This window comes from Amblyraja radiata, chromosome 16 (genome assembly GCF_010909765.2).
Source record: "Amblyraja radiata isolate CabotCenter1 chromosome 16, sAmbRad1.1.pri, whole genome shotgun sequence".
Classification (NCBI taxonomy): domain Eukaryota; kingdom Metazoa; phylum Chordata; class Chondrichthyes; order Rajiformes; family Rajidae; genus Amblyraja; species Amblyraja radiata.
In genome coordinates, this window is record NC_045971.1 from 18,684,179 (window position 1) to 18,690,624 (window position 6,446).

A 6,446-nucleotide genomic window follows, 5' to 3' on the forward strand; every position below is an offset into this window, starting at 1 on the left:
TTAAAAAAAAAAAAGTGCGAACCTAGTGGGTCAGGCAGCATCTGTGGAGGAAAATGGACAGACAACTGTTTAGGTTGGGACCCTTCTTCAGTCTGATTGTAATGGGGTGGGGGGGGGGGGAAGCTGTAAAATAAATATTGTGGTGAGGCAGTGGAACAAAGCCTGGCAAGTGATAGGTGGATACAGTTGAGGGGACGGGGGACGGGGGGGGGTTGATTGTTAAATTGGTGGAGTAGGTGATGATAGCTCAAAGTGAAAAGGAGACAAAATGGTGTTGGACAAGGAGAGAAGAGGAGGAATAAATTGTAAAGCTGGAGGGAGGGGTATGGGTGGAAGGGGGATATGGGGATGGAAAAGAGGGGAGATGACAGAAATGTGAGACTCGATGGCAGGCGAGTGTAGGAAGGAGGGGAAGGAGCAGGGTGACAGGGCAATAGATGCTTGATATATATTCAAGGTCGAAAAGCAGCTGTTGATACTAATCTAATTGCAGAATGCACACTCTTTGATGTAATAAATGAAAGATTTGTTATTAATTTCCAGGTATCTATTAATGATATTAATTCATTCAATATACAATAAATATAAGGTGTTGCTTGGCAGTTTATTACCAGGAAATAATAAAGATTATGAGATTACAGTTTTGCTATTAATGTGCTTGTATTATTTACCACACTTTCACTCTGTTGTTATATAAAATAAATAGAAATACAAATGTTGGAATCTGATACTAAAGCAGAAATGCTAGAAGAACTCAGCCAGGCAAGTGACATCTGTGAAAAATAATATTTTAATTTCAAAATTAAAATGTATTCATAATAAAAATATATACAAAACCAATGCGTGCAAAACTCTTAATACATTCATAATGTGCCTCTTTCGCTCACCGAGTCAGCGCCAACCAATGATCACCTGTACTCTAGCTCCGTTATCTCTGTTTCACATCCTACACACTAGGGGTAATTTACAGAGGCCATTTAACCTACAGTTAACCTGCATGTCTTTGGGATATTATAGGAATCCGGAGAACCTGGAGAAAACACGCACTGTCACAGAGAGAACGTACAAAGTCCATACAAACAGCACCTGTAGTCAAGATCGAACCAAGGTTTCTAGCATTGTAATGCAGCAATTCTACCACAGTGCCACTGTGCTGCTCTTGTAGAGAATGTACAAGTTCTTGTGATGTGCACAAATCAATGTTAGCACCTCCCTTTCTCCTTGCACATAAGACCATTGGCACTTGGGGTGATACCCCTTTCATTGATTGAGGGATGTCCTCATCAGACTTAGCTCCTCAATGGCCAGACTGGTTCTTCCCCACAGAGCCTTCATGTTGGTTGCACTGAGCTTCAGTCCATCCCTAAGCAAGTACTCCTGCAGTCTGGAATGGGCCAGTCAGCAACTATCTCCAACGGACATTTTCTTGTGCTGCAAGTCCAATAATTTCTGCGTAGACCAAAGAGCAGTACTAGAAGTCCGTCTGTAAAATAAATCAGTCGATGTTAGATCTATGGCCCTTCCTTAAAACTGAAGGATGCATGGAGGGTTTACAGTTTACAAAGCCTAGCTTGGGGGAGGAAACATGGACAAGGAAACATAGAAAATAGGTGCAGGAGTAGGCCATTCGGCCTTCCAAACCAGCTCCGCCATTCAATATGATCATGGCTGATCATCGAAAATCAGTACCTCATTCCTGCTTTTTTCACCATGTCTCTTGATTCTGTAAGCCCTAAGAGCTAAATCTAACTATCTCTTGAAAACATCCAGAGAATTGGCCTCCACTGCCTTCTGTGGCAGAGAATTCTACAGATTCACAACTCTAGGTGAAAAAACTTTTCCTCATCTCAGTCCTAAATAGTCTACCCCTTATTCTTAAACTGTGACCCTTGGTTGTGGACTCCCCTCAAAACTAGGGGCCACAATTTAAGAATAAGGGGTAGGCCCTTATTCCTTATGGGCCTTTACAGCTGTAAGCCCTTATATCTACAAAGCCTAGCCTGTGGGAGGACCAGTGTTTACCCTCGCAACCAAGGCCAGAATAATTCTGAGGTTTCCTAATGTTACTTTTCCTCCAATTTCTTCCAAAGTATGCAGTAGTCCAGTTTCTCGGTGATATATTAGCAAAGACGTGTAGTTCTCAGCACCAATTATTGAGTTGAGAGAGCCACCTATGAGATTGAATTTTATGAAAATTATATTTTATGGTTTGATAGAGTGATATTTAATTATAATTGTTAATGTTCATGTTCCCTTCAGGCAGCTCATCGGCAGTGCCACTGAGTCCATGTCAGTGGATGGGCCAAAGATAAACAAAAAACTGAATAACTCAGACCCTTCTTCTCAACCCAAAACGTCACCTATTCCTTTTCTCCAGAGATGCTGTCTGACCCGCTGAGTTACTCCATCTTTTTGTGTCTATCTTCGGTTTAAACCAGCATCTGCAGTTCCTTCCTACCCACCAGTGGATGGACCACCTATTTACATAGATAGTATGTAGGTAATACATACCTATCTACGTAAATAGGTACATCGACCACCTACTTACATTAATCTTACATTAATTCCATTATTTATTATCCCCACGGCTTCATTAACACCCCCCCCCCCCCCAGATTTTACCACTCACCAACACATTAGCAGTGACATACATGCTCTAATTAACTTACCGACTTAAAAGTCTTTTGGATGTGGGAAGATACTGGAGCAACCGGAAGAATTCCACACGATCACGGAGAAAACATTCAAACTCCACACAGACAACATCCGTGGCAGGGATTGAACCAGCATCTCTTGCACTGTGAGCCAGCGTTTCTACTAGCTGCATTACTGTCCTGCTATCCTGCAATGTTTTAACTCTCACAAGAATGCGTGAATCTGAGTAAATTGTCACCTGGAGCTATGGTTGCAACAGCATCTCAACAGTAAAGTGAATCCTGGGCACATGACTAACTTCCACTCCTCACTTAGTTGTGAATAGCACTTTATGCAAAGAGTGGGCATTTGTAATTTGTAATATGGCAGTGGGCAGAATAACTCAATGCGGAGGGTTGATAGAATTCTGCAATGGATGCTTTGGGTTAATGACAACTGTCAGAACGATTTCATGCTGCTTTTTAGTGCGGAGTGATTTAATGCTGTTATGCTAGACTCGTATAACTCAAGGCCAATGGTGCCTTTCACAATGTTGTCTTAACTCTAAGCATTATATCCTTGCAACTTACAATTCTTGGTTATATTTAATGCATTGATTGCATATGAGTAGGAATAAATGAAACAGTCCAGTAAAACTTTGATAATCTCGTTCATTTGGGATTTTGGAAGTGCATTACTGGCAGACTATTGGATATTGACCCTATTAGTATAGTTTAGAGATACAGCGTGGAAGCAGGCCCTTCGGCCCACTGGATCCATCCTGACCGATGATCACTCATACACTAGTTCTATTGTAGACACTGGGGACATAAGCCATATAACCTGCAAACTTTACTTTATGGATAAAGTGTGGAAACAGACCCTTCGTTACACTGAGTCCACGCCGACCAGCAATCACCCCAAACGCTAGTACTATCCTATATCCTAGGGGCAATTTACAATTTACAGACACCAATTAACCTACAAACCTGTACGTCTTTGGAGTGTGGGAGAAAACCGGAGCACCTCGAAAAAAACCCACGCGGTCACAGTGAGAACGTACAAACTCCATATAGACAGCACCCATAGTCATGGACGAACCCAGGTCTCTGGCGCTGTAAGGCAGCAACTATACTGCTGCGCCACTGTGCCAACCCAACAATCTTTAAATTCACTATTTTTAGATGTAACGGAGCATTACAATAAATATTCCAATGAACCCAGTAAGTTTAAAGGGTTCAATGGAAACAGGGCTCCAGTGAGTTCCGGGGGTGGATAGGAAACATCATCTGTTAGACGCTTACCAAACCTTTGGAATTTCAGAACGGTCATGCAATAGATTATTGATGCTTTACACTGATTCAATTAATCTCAATTTGGTTCATGGTGATGGTCTTAAAAAAGGATTAGTTTTTTTAATCTTCCTTGGAAAGGAAAGGATAAATCAGTCAGGAATCTCCCATCCTGCTACCAAGCAGCAGCTGGTACAGTTGTTGCCTCTCGACATCAGAGAGCCGGGTTCGATCCTGACCTCGGGTTCCGTCTGTGTGGAGTTGCACATTCTATCTGTGATTGCGTGAATTTCTTCTGGGTGATCTGGTTTTCTCCTACATACCTAAAGACATGTGGGATTATAGGTTAATTGGCCTCTGTAAATTGCCCTGCGTGTGTAGGGATCCATAGAACCAGTGTGATTAGGTGATCGATGGTCGGTGTGGGTCGCTAGGCCAAAGGACCCATTTCCAGGCTGTATTTCTGAAAGAAAATTCCTGATGAGTTTTCTGTCAAGAGATTGGGTGGCTACTTGGTTAAATGGCTGCTGACTATCATTGGTTCACAATGGGGTCACTAGAACAGTATATTAAATGATCATTTCTATATGTGATATGTATCTCAAAGTTTGTTAGCTCCATTAAGAGTATAGGGGGACATCTTTATGAAAAGCACTGAAAATGTGGAGACACAAGAAACTGCAGATGCTAGAATCTTGGGCAAAACCAAAGTGCTGGAGGAACTTAGCGGGATTAAAACTATTCAAAACCACGTGTCAGAATCCAACAGGATCTATATTTAGTATTCTATATTCCAACTGCAAATTAGTATCATGAGATTACATGTTTTGCAGAACTATTTCCATGCTTAGATCTTCTATTTTCATTGGAACAATGAGTGGTTTAGTTCCACAAGTTCTTTCTTGCTAGATTCTTGGCCAAAACCAAAGTGATGAAGGAACTTGGCGGGACAGGCAGCATCTGTGGAGGGAATGGATAAGCAACATTTCGGGTAGGGACCCTTCACACTTTGAAAACTAGTCACCTGGCAACATTAGAACTGCAATAACCAAATCTAACATAAAACATTGCTGTTAAAAATTAAATATATATTTTCTGCTCTGGTACATTTTTTCTGTGTGGTCTCTTTGGAACCAGGCAGACGGGCGATAGGTTTATTTGGTCAATAATACCCAAACACATAGTCATTGCAATTATTGGATTTATTTTCATTTTCTTGAATGTTTTTTTTAATTAAATGTGCCTGCCCCTGGCAACTTTGTTACCACAATAATGTGGAACCTGGAAGTAAAATAAATAAATAATTATCCAAGGGTGAAGAGAAGCACACATTCCTGATACATTGCAGTAATGAGCATTTATGTTGTGACCAAGTTACAGGTTGCTCAGGAAATTATGCAGTAAGTGGGTGAATTTGAATACCATCCACCATAGATTTTGTTTCTTGTCAAAACGACTCGAGTTTTGTCATTACAATGCAAACCACATGAAGTAAGTGAATAGTTTAGTTTAGTTTAGAGATGCAGTGTGGCAACAGGCCCTTCGGCCCACTGAGTCCGCGCCGACCAGCGATCCTTGCACATTAACGGTACCTACACACACTAAGGACAATTTACGATTATACCTAGCCATTTAACCTACAAACCTGTACGTCTTTGGAGTGTGGGAGGAAACTGGAGATCCCGGAGAAAACCCATGCAGGTCACGGTGAGCACGTACAAACTCCGTACAGACAAGCACCAGTAATTAGGATCGAACCCGGGTCTTTGGCGATGTAAGGCAGTAACTCTACCGCTGTACCACCATGCCACCCACTTACTGTACACCAATGTTCAGCTCATTGTTTGGTTGAACAGTACAAATAAAATGGAACAGCACTGGTGAAGTGGCAGCCATAGATAGATTCTTGATTAGTGCGGGTGTCAGGGGTTATGGGGAGAAGGCAGAGGAATTGGATTAGGAGGGAGAGATAGATCAGCCATGATTGAATGGCAGACTTGATGGGCCGAATGGCCTAATTCTGCTCCTGTCACATGAACTTGTGACCATGTTATTGATGTTAAAAACAGTACTTGTCGTTCATAATCTCTGCCAGTTTGTCCCAAATACCTTGGCAGCCAACAAAGCTCTTTTGAAGCTAATGTTATGGCACACATATCTTCATGGGCGATAACGCCAAGACCTAGCTCAGTGCTGACAAATATTTTAGGTAAAAAAAATTGTGATCTTCATGATAATTCCATTCATTAGGATAAGCAGAATCAATATTAGAGTTTGCATTTGCAGATTACAGTTCTGTCCAAGTATTAATGCAGGAATTTTTACATAACATCGATACTACAACACATGAATTTGCACTATCCTCACTGAGCTAAGTTTCATTTAATTAGCTCCATTGAGTCATAGAGTTATACGGTACGGAAACGGGCCCATCGGCCCAACTCGTCCATGCCAACTAAGATGTCCCATCTGAGCTAGTCCCATTTACTCATGTTTGGTCCATATCCCTCTAAACCTTTC